Consider the following 12,068-nt stretch of genomic DNA (forward strand, 5'->3'; position numbering starts at 1 on the left):
ATGCTTGGCTCCAAAATTCTCCCCTTGAGCTTGTTCAATAATTTAAGCTTACACATTTTCTACTTGAAACTTAAACGCCTTTACACCAAATTTGAGGCCATTCTGATAGCCTTGGTACACTGACTATTCTATGATAGATATGCACCTTTCTAGCTTAAATTGGTGTATTGGTGATCAAAACAGACTAGAAGTGAGCATATAGGTAATGTCATTAAGAACTAGATCCCCATAACTTTAAACATAAATAAAAATTGATATTTCTAGTTCTCTATGAAGGTGGCTAGGGGGACAATTTTTGAGCCAAAGCTTAGAAAAAGTCTTGGTCCTCCAGGGGACAGCAAGGGGACAGCAACAAGAATTTTTTACTAGAAGAAGCTAGATTCTTTATAATATTTTAAGTCATTGAGAATAGCCTAAAACATTTAGTTCCCATGAACATTCTCCTCCAAAATGTCTAGTATGAGTTATTCAGTGCACATGGACATTCTCCCCCAACATGGATATTTTTAGCAGGTCTTGAATTTAAAGCAAGTTTGCATAAATCAAAGGTCCCTTTGAACTTCTCAAACGCCTTAAATTTACTATTTTTGGATTTAGCCCCATGACTCAAAATCCTAGGCTAATGAATGGTGAGATTGAAGATCCCTTGTTTGCATGCATAAAGGATTTGCATGAGAGTGTCCAATTCAGATTACTACGATCGATTCTTAGATCTTTTATAGTTGATGTAGGAGAGGTACCACCTTGTTAGTGGATTACAATCAATAGAATCTCTCTACTGGCACATTGCAACATCCTTACAGTCTTTAAGACAAAAACGTGTAAGCAGTATCCATATGTATTTTGATTACAACATCACAATACCATCATCACATTATATGAATTGTATGTCCAAATAATAATGCAACGAGACCAAATCTATCATCTCAAATGACTCATGTAATATTCAACCTTAAAGGTTGAAATCTTCCTCATTAGGGCATGTGAGTAGCATGTCATCCACATATAAAATGATGACCAATAAACAATCTTTATTCTCCTCTTTACGTAGAAGTTACTCTTAGTTGGAATGTTACAAAACCATTTGCAACCAAGTATGCATTTGTCTTCTCCTACCATGCTCTAGGATCTTGCTTAAGGCCATATAAGATTTTCTTAACTTGCATACTTCAAACTCATGTCCCTTTTGAAAAAAATCATGAGGTTAAGATACATAAATCTCCTCATGTAAATCACCATTTAAGAAGGCAGTCTCGATATCCCACTGATGTACATTCCATCCAAATGCACTGCCAATGCAATAACACATCAAAATGTAGGTTATATGAGACGTAGGGGTGAGAATGAAGGTTGATGTTGCTTAGGCAAGGCTTTTAATGGAGATTGGCCCTACTTACCCCTACGGTCAAGTATAAAATAGGCCTCTTTTTAAGTAGCTTGGTTAGAGTGTGGGGAACCTTTAGACGTTCCATGGGTTGGAGCAGCTCTTTGATGGGGAAATGATTTTTTGGTGTTGAATTTTGACAAGAAATGGCAGCTTTTTGACTATCATTCTGTAGATGGCACACAGTCTAGCTTCTTCAAAAAATTCAAGTTCAAACAACTAATCTAATAGTACATTTCCTGTCAACCTTTCCTTGATAATTCTTAAGCTTGGTATTAAGAATTCCATAGGTATGACAGCATCTATTCTGTATGTCAAGTTGAAAGGTGTTGTATGGATGGCTACCTTGTAGGCCATTCTATAAGCCCAAAGAGTAGCTGGTGATTTCTATTCCCAGTTATTGTATGAGGCTTCCATTGTCTCGGTCAAGATAGCACATATAATCTTATTGGTGCTCTGAACCTATCTCTTGGCTTGGGGGTAGTAGGGTAAGGATTTGTAATGCACTACCATGCATTCACTCAGTAGGAACGTGATAACATCACTAGAAATGTCTGGGGGCCTAATCAATTAGTCTAGGTCTAATTTCCTAGTCTAAATATACATTACGAGCATTACACAAGTTGTAAGCTCGGAGACTTCCCATAATCATTTTACAGAAAGCGCATTGCATGGTACCAAAAAATATGGCTTGAAGGAGGTTGCCACACATTCAAAGTAATTTTAGCCAATGTGGTTATTAATAGGGTCCCCACAAAAACCTCACGAATCACATTCTAATATACAAGTCCAAATAGAGTTAGGTATCCATCTCAAACACCAGCTCCATCTCAGTATAGCTAACATTCCGTTGGGTCCCAAACAACCAAGATGTTAAAAGAACAAGGATTCTATGAAGGGAACCCCTAAATTTGGGTTCAGAATTTAAGAAAACTCAAACCACAAGTCTCTGCAACCACGACATCAAACGCTAAACCAAATATGGAGTGGAGACTATAGCCATGTCTCTCATGCCAACCCCAAATCTTAACAAGAAATGGAGAGTAGTGGGTTCCACCTTGACTCATGTGCCAGCCCCAAATCTTAAGCACACCACCCTCAAAGAAGTTGGAGGAGTGCATGGACACCAAGAAACAAAGAGGTAACACCTTGCCCATGTGCAATGTCCTTACCCAACCTTAATCCCATTAAAGAAGGGCCACCCATGGTGCAAACCCCAAAGAGTTTGTGTACACACTTTTGTGGCACCACCGAACAACCCCAAGGCTTAAAAAGATCACCCACTACTGACCCCACAACAACCGTGTGCATCATAGTGTAACACTAACTCACCAGTTGAAACTTGAGAGACAAAGCTCAATTAAGCGTGCCAACAAGCCAACGACATGATGTCAAGGCATATTCATGGCCTGTCTTTGCTCAGTAAGGCCACACAATAAACTGAAACCTTAAAACCCCCTTGTACATATGTAACATAGCATTTTCTATACACATACTCGAGAACGATCAAAAACTTGAAACCCAAAACAAAACCAAAAACAACCAAAAATAAAAGATATGCACATGCATCTACGGGCACACATCATATATACACACCCATGCTTGCATGTGGTGCATACTCTCTACACATGGCAACATACGCACACACGTATGCATGCATGCACAACCCTCTAAAAACCAGCCCCCTCCTCTCTTTGAAAATATTCCCCCATAGGTCCTTTAAATTTTCTCCTCCTAAATTTTTGAAGCACCCCTTCTGTTGGAGAAATTTTCCACACACACACACACACACACATAAAAGGTTTCATGTGCCACATGGAAACATAGGCCCTGGCTCTGAGTGCCACATCATCACTCAAAAGATAAAATCTAAAAAAGAGCTATGTTTGGCAATGTAGGACCACATTGCCACAAGGCACCAACAGGTACCACATCAACACCTCCAAAAAAAATCTTGAAAAAGGGGTTTGTGTGTGCCATGTGGTAATGTAAGTACATGGCACTTGGTGCCACATCATCATTCAATTAAAAAAAGGTTTCCAGTACCATGTGGCGATGCAGGTCCACGTTGTCACATGGCAACAGGTGCCACCTCATCTCTTGAGACAAAAAAAGGTTTCCAGTACCATGTGGCAATGCAGGTCCACGTTGTCACATGGCAACAGGTGCCACCTCATCTCTTGAGACAAAAAAATCTTAAAAATAAAAATGTGCTTTAAATTATTATATTTCAGAGGAGAGAAAGAGAAAGAAGATGAGAGAGAGAGAGAGAGAGAGAGAGAGAGAGAGAGAGAGAGAGAGAGAGAGAGAGAGAGAGAGAGAGAGAGAGAGAGAGCATGAAAACCTCTTTTGAGAAAAGAACCATCAAGAGAACGGGTGTAGAATGCTTTCTCCTTTCTGTTCTTCCACTCGACATTCATCTCTTCCCTCAACTAGTCCCCCACAGATTCTTCCTCATGAGCAAATACATGGTCTTTGTCTGCCATGTATGGAACTATTCTCCATTAAATTTAGCTATTTCTTGTGTAGTGCTCATGATGATGTGAAGGGGGTCTTACCTCTTGATCCAATCCAAGATTCAAGGGTAGTGTCTACCCTTTTACAACTCCAATCTGGTGTTAAATGATGATTACAACAGATTTACAAGCATGAATACACCAAAAATTACATAAAGCCAACGGTACTGAATGGTTGGGATATCAAACCATCTCCAAATTTGAATCTAAAGTGTTAGAGATCTGTATCGGATACCCAATGGTAAATTTGAACTATCAATTGCACCAAATATAGTGATTGGTGTTAATTAATCACACTGATTAGTAAAATAATCCCATGTTTTGTGTGCAAAAAATAGAGTGTACGGGGAGGCCAGATCTGGTGCCTTAGAGTTCAAATGAGCTCAATAGCAATTAGTCTAGTAGAGGATGAAGCCCAAAAACAAAAGATTTGACCAAACATTGAATATTAAATCTCTATTTTACCAAAGTCACTTTTGCAGATTTGATGCAGAGCTTGATGCCACTTATCCTTGATGAATTTCAAGATTCTAAGGTCATAGGCTTGTAGAGCACCCTTGAAAACCCCTAGGGTTGAGAGGGATTTGCTTGATTCACCTTGTGTAATTGTAGATCTAAGATTTCCTTCCAGAAAGAGGCGCCTGCAAATCGGCAAACTACAGAAATCGGTGGTGATTTGGTGACTTAACGCAATGACCTAAATCGTGGGGAGTGTACCTAGGTATGGTTAAGATCTTTTAGCCTAATGTTGAGGCTAGAGGAAGATCAAGCCCCTCCACCAGCTAGGGGTGCAGAAAGTTAGTTGAAAAGAGCTTTAAAAAATAGATTAACTCCTAATTATGATTAGTAGAGTGATTAGAAGGGTAATTAGGCTCAAAAATCGAATGAATCCTGAGCTTGGCTCTGATACCAAGTTAAATTTGCAACAATGTGATGAGCTATGGTGGATCAAACACAAGAATCAACATGATTAGAAGATGATTAAAATGAGATTAGTGAATAATTAATCTAATAGGATAATGTAGGCATGAATACTCAAAAACCAAAAATTTCTCATTAGGTGAATGCCACAGTTTATAGGTTTTACATCCATAATATGCCAAGCATCTAATCCCACTGATTTCTCCTTGATTTGTGCCACCTTCCTACAACTGGGGGGGCACCTTTTCCTAGAATATTTCCACAGCCCTATATTCACTCATGCTACCCTTGATTCTCTCATCAGTATATTCTTCTCACCTTTTCACTGCTACCCACTTAATTACAGACTCCCTTTTACATTCTCTTGCTAAGGGCTTGTGCCCGCACACACCCATTCACTTGCATATTTCAACAAAACCATGAGTTTAAGAACACATTAACACTCAATTCCCTATCTCAAGCCATGAGTCGAAGAACATAGATAAATAAGTCTTGAAGAAAGTGATGTGTTGGAGTTTCCATTAGAATGAGCTTCTACATAGGCCCACCTTTTTCCCAAGACACTTGGCATATACACACAGGCTCTACATCTATACTACATATCAATATAGGTGATGATATCTCAAGCACCTACATTAAGCCTCATTGTCGACGATAATCATCCAGGTAGATTTCTCAATGGGGGAACCATGGTGGATGTAACCCTAGCTCATGGTACGACCAATCACTTGCACCATTCTTAAATCAATAGGAACCTTTTGTGGCCTCTTCATTAGCCCCACTACCCATTCATCTAGATTGCCTCTACCTCGAGTGCTCACTAACATTTAATCTATGAAGCCACTGAGGCCGCATAGCTAACTCCATCATCACAGCTATGGGAAAAGTCTATTGCCATGCCTCAACAATCTAATAAACTTGACTCCCTAAGAAAAGGGATGTTGAGAAAATGTCAAAGGGAGTTAAAGAAAGCAATTGAGTCGTAAAAAGCTTCAAGTTAGAGTACACACATAGGGACACACCTTGTTCCCATTGCCCATGCACATAACATTACATATTTCACCCCACAGACATTACATTATCTCGCATCTCATAGCACACACAAGCACATGCACCTACAACTAAGCCCATGGTATGCCCAATCGCCTAGAGAACCCTCAATCTTGTAGGTACTTCTAAAGAGCTTCAAGGCATGTGACCTATGCTTTGACTCTAATTCAACACCACAATCTCACCCTAGTTGATGTATTTTCCAATGAAGAATCCTAATCTCAAAGAATCACACTATGAGCTCAAGGTATAATATCATATCATGCCAAGAAGATCCGAATCACCATATACCCATACAAATCATTCCATGGTGGTCTTGGTGCTCATTCTACCAATTTCAAGGTGCAGACCACTCCTACCAACTACCTAATCCTAGTGCTTATTCTACCATCACAAGGTGTGGACCACTTCTACCAACTACCTGAAGGGTTTTCCAACTAGAACGAGGCCTTCTATGAAGAAATTTTACATCGCCATTACCTTTCATGCCAGCTCAACAAGCTACCTACCACCAGAGCTATCTAAAGCTTCTCACTAATATACCATGCATCCACCTCCGGATCGGTCCAAACTATACCACTTAACATTGCATGCTAACTTCATAGCATATCTTAGACAATCCACACCATTCCACCCTAGCATTAGTTTCACCACCAACAAGGGGGGTACATTAAGCACTCCATAGGTTAACATGGTTTTAACACACACAAAAATGTTATGTGTGCCATGTGGTAACACAATCCCATGTTTCCATGTGGCTTTGAGTACCACATCATCACCATTAAAAATAATCTAAAAAGGGTTGCATGTGCAATGTGGCAATGCAGGCCCACGTTGCCATGTGGCAATGTGGCAATGCAGGCCCACCTTGCCATGTGGCACGAAATCAACCAAAAAAAATCTTGAAAAAAGGGCTTTCATCGGGTGCCACATCATGATCCAAGAAAAAAATTATGACTGCATGTGCCACATGGCAACACATTGTCATGTGGCACTGGGTGCCATGTCATCTCAAAAAAAACCTTGAAAATTAAAATGAGCTTTTAATTACTTTATTTCATAGGAGAGAAAGAGCAAGAAGGTGTGTGAGAAAGAGAGAGATAGAGATAGAGAGAGAACGAGAGAGATAGAGAGCGAGAGAAAGAGAGCATGAAAACTTCTCATGAGAAAAGAACCGAGAAGAGAACCTATCCACATACCAGAGTTGGCAATGCAACCGAAGTCTATAAAAGCCAAAGAATCAAACCAAGCTCCACATATCCCTCCAAGGTGGAAAACATTCCTCCAATCATGCTAAAATCAAGCAAGGTAGAGATGCCCTAGAGGTCGCATGTCATGGTCGACATTAGCTGGCAATCAGTAAACTGCACCTCAAAGCCATGCATGCACTGCTTCAATAAAGCAAATGGGATAAGTATTCACCAAGAGGCTCAAGCAACACCCAGATCCATCCGGCCATGTTTGGCAAGCCACTCCATCACTCGTAGTTTAGCAATGTACATGCCATATTGGGTGTCCTAAATTCTTGCATCTCGTGGACAACCCAACCTCATTTACACCTACTGTTTGGCAAGCCACTCCATCACTCGTAGTTTAGCAATATACATGCCATATTGAGTGTCCTAAATTATTGCATCTCATGGACAACCCAACCTCATTTACACCTACCTTATCGGCCTTGCTATGCATCAACATGCAATTCCCTATCTCAAATTATGAGTCGAAGAAAGTAGCAAAATAAGTGTTGAAGAAAGTGGTGTGTTGGAGTTTTCACCTGAAGGAGCTTCTACATGGCCCCACCTTCTTTTTCCCCCCAATGCCCATGCATGAAACATACACACAGGATCTTCACCTAGTACACATAAATAGAGGAACTAATATCTCAAGCACATGTAATAAGCATCATCATCTCGACAACTGTTGATGTACATTCTCAATGGGGGGACCATGGTGGATGCAAGCCCAGCCCATGGTACAACCCATCGCTTGGACCTTCCTCAAATTAGTAAGAACCTTCCATAGCATCTTCTTCAGCCCCACTACCCATTCATCCATATTGCCTCTATCCCCAATGATCGCTAATGTCAAATCTCTCAAGCCACCATTCCATAGGTTAACATGGTTTTGCCTACAAGTTAAGAGTCCTCTAGTGGTTTCAACCCCTTCCTAATGGTGACCCAAGGACTTGGCCACCATTCCATAGGTTAACATGGTTTTGCCTGCAAGTTAAGAGTCTTCTAGTGGTTTCAACCCCTTCCTAATGGGACCCAAGGACTTGGTCACCATTAGGAAAGGGGTATATTAACCACTCCATAGGCTAACATCATTTCACCCACAAGTTAAGAGTCTTCTTAATCAAGATTCTTATTTTCAACTAATTATGGAAACTCTTGATTCAAATTAAAAGAATCTAAAACTAGAATTGGAGGATGGATGCATGTTATATCATAAAATGAGGCTATGCATCGACCTCAATGAGGAGATTAGAAATAAGATGCTCTTTAAAGCACATGATATCCCTTTAGCAGGTCACATAAGTTACGCAAAGACTTCTGCTTTAGTCAAAAAGAGATTCTTTTGGTGGCGAGGTTTAAAGAGGGATATATTGATTTATGTAAAGTAATGCCTTTCATGTTAAAGATTAAAGCAAAAAGAGTTAAGCTTCCAAGGAAGCTTCACCCCTAAGAAATTTCGCAGAAGAAGTGGGAATGTATATGAATTTCATCATTGGGATCTGAAATGTGCAAAGTAGATATGATTCCATCAGCCCATATTTTTTAAGAGAAATAGTTCACAAACTGCCTCACTGCCTCGTCTCAGTGAGGCAGGGATGGTAAGTTCACTTCTTGGTTTTGTACTACTTTATTTGAGACTATGGGTACTCACTTGGATATGAGTACGGCCTATCATCTAGAGATAGATAGACATATCGAGAGGGTTAATCAGGTTATTAAAGATATTCTTAGGGCTTATTACATTCAAGAACTTAAGAAATGGTTTAATTTTTTTCATCTGGTTGTAGAATTTATAATGCCTCTTGTGAAGATTAGGAATGTCTCCCTTTTAATGCCTTGTATGGGCAAGAATGGGCAAGAATATATTATACCTTGTATGGGCAAGAATGTATTACAAACTCTGTATTAGATAAAATGGGGAAAATCCCATTCCCAGATTGTCCTTTTTTAGTTTTTAAAGGCTTTTCTTCTTTCCAAATAAAAATTTAGAAATAAGCCCGCTCAATCTATAGAATCGTGTATTAAAAAATGTTTAAATCAACAATGTTTTTATAGAACTTGTCTCTTAGGCTAGTAAGGGGAGCATAAACAAGATTTGGTTTGAAACAAGCACTTGAAAAATCAAAGGTGAGATAAGTATATTAATAATAGGATGTTAAGAATATCCCAACAACTAGGACCACTCTACATCTACCATGTATTCCAGATTATTGAATGACCCTAGGTCTATTCTACCATGCACACTCTTTCTTGAATGTAGCATAAAGGATATGGAATGGCCCTAGGGCCACTCTACCATGTGCATTGTTTTTCTTGTAAATTACAAGGGGTTTGAGAATGGCCATAGGGCCACTCCACCATGAGCACTATGTTCTAGTGAAGCACAAGGTCTGTCCAAGTGCCATAGGGCCATTCTCTAATGCAAGCAAACAAGACACGTAGAACATGCTAGAATGTTTCCAAAGTTATACATGGCCTCAAGTGAGTACACAATTATGGAGAATCATGATGGATGTATTATAGTCCTTAATATGTATATGTACGAATCTCCATCAAGCATCTTTCAAGTAAAAATCCATTACATACTTTGTCTTTCGAGCGATCATGGACGGTGCTTAAAATGGTGTTACATGACTTGATATAAAAAGCTATAATGTCATGGTTACATTGAACCTTAAAGTTTTGTAAACAGCTCTTGTATTGAAATCAAAGGTGTAAGATTCCTCCTCAGCCTAAATAATGAATAAACTTTTACCTCAATCCCCTGTAATCATTCCCTATTTTTCTGAATGCAAGAAAATATTATTTTTCCTTGTTTTTGCCTAGAGAGAAAAAAAATTCTAGAGAGAGATAATTTAATATTGAGATATTTTTTGATATAAAAATTCTCCTAATATCTAAAATATATTTCCCTGAAACATAAGTTCAAAATAAATTCTCCAATGTGCATTAGGAATCAATTAAAAATGATATAAGGGACCTTAGCCTAAGGGTCTAGATTTTCAGAAATTTCTAGATTATGGTCCAATTAAGGTTCCTATGGGCCAATAGGATTAATCCAAGTGTTGGGATGAGATAAATCCAAAGAGTAAAAGAAAATACCCAAAAATGAGTAAATGCTCACATAAGATGAAGAGTTGACTGAGTACAAGGTTTATTAGTTAAAAATTAAGAGATATTAGTAAAAAAAATGAGATATTTAGAAGAAATGATGATTTTTGACACCTTAGTAAGGAGAGAATGCCACCTCAAGGAGGCATCTTTTTTCTCATGATTACTTGAGTTTTTTAATCCAAAAATAGGATATTTTCTCCTCTCTCCTCTCTCCTAGACCAAAACTGGATCAAAAAGGGAGCCAAACTGGTCCAAATCTCGTCCAAATTGAGTCAAACTGAAGCTAGAAAGCTCTAGAACCCAGTTTGACTTGGTTAGAGGCCTCCCTCACCTATAAATAGACCCTCATTACTTTGTATTCTCATCTTTGAGCTATACCATGCCATTATTACATTAAAATAATCATATTTTCTATTATCCCTTAATTTTTCCTCTACTTTTGGGGAGCTTGGAGCTTCTCTCTCTCTTCAACAACTCTTGGAGCTCTCTTCTCCACTTGCTAAACCAATTGATTTGTTGGGGGCTTCACTTCTAGAAAAAGAAACAAGCTAATCCTTGAGGTAAGAATGAATTTTATGGTTTTTTGTTAATTTCCTCAAATGACTTCTCTTCTCAACCCCTCTCAAGCTTGCGAAGTTTTCTAAATGATTTTTTTAATTCAAATCAATCTTTCCCTAAGAATCTTAATGTTTAATTAAGAGAAAATTAATCATTATGCTTATTTAGAATGCTTTCTTATGTATATCTCTCTCTCTCTCAAAAAGAATAGTCATCCCTATGGCTAATTCTTTAGCAAAAGAATGCTTCTCATTGATAAATTCTTATTTCTAAACCAAACTCTAGGCTTGATAAGCTAGAGTTTAAGAAAATGGTATTTTCATGATTTTGTGTTAACCAAATAATGGTTATTTCTTTTAGATTATTTATAAGTACTTAAAAACTACTTTAATTGACTCTAAATGAGAAATAGATTATCCTATCAATTTGGGAAAAGAGGAATAATGGAATTAGCTTAATCTAGTAGGATAATCATAATTAGATTTATGATTATGGTTAAAATTAGGATTTAAATTCATAGTTTAGATTTAAGCTTAAAAGTAGATCTTCTATCATATTTTCATTACAAGGTTTTATTCTTTTAGGAAAATTGAAAATTATCAGTAATAGCAGAGCGAAGCTATGGCAAATTTTTTTGAAAAAAATACATATCTTATTTTTATGCATAATACTAAAAGAGGAACTCCTACCATATTATAGGTTTAGAAATCAAAAGCAAAATAATGATTTTGACCGTATTTAGGAAAGAATACTTTTTGTTGTATTTATGCATAATTATTTAATTAAGAAAAAGAGAAAATTTTGATAAATTTATTCTATGTATAAGAATTTATTTAAATGATAAAAGAGAAATTCCCATGAAATTTAGAATTCAATCACTTAAATACAAAAAGAGGAATTTTAAGCATATTTAAAAATGGATAATTATATTTAATCAAAAGAAGAATTTTTATGGTATTTTAAGGAGAAAAAGGTTTAAATCAATTTTGATGACAAAAGAGGAATTTTCACCATAATTTCACCTAGAAAATTAGGGTTGATAATTAAATTGGTGGAAAGAATATTCTTAGATATTTTTATGATATTTTTATGAGGATAAATCACCAAATTGATATTTACCCAAAATTGGATTAATGGAAGAAGAGTATTTTTATAAAATCCCAATATTCTGGTATAGAACTATTTCTTAATCTATTGTGGTTAGGAAGGAATGAAATTCATAAAGTTGGAATTTTCCTTACGCGATTAGAAGTTCAGTAGATTTTTATCTGAAGAAAATCCTTAGGAATC

The sequence above is a fragment of the Cibotium barometz genome, chromosome 32, assembly GCF_041138505.1.
Source record: "Cibotium barometz isolate CiBa-2024 chromosome 32, ASM4113850v1, whole genome shotgun sequence".
NCBI lineage: Eukaryota > Viridiplantae > Streptophyta > Polypodiopsida > Cyatheales > Cibotiaceae > Cibotium > Cibotium barometz.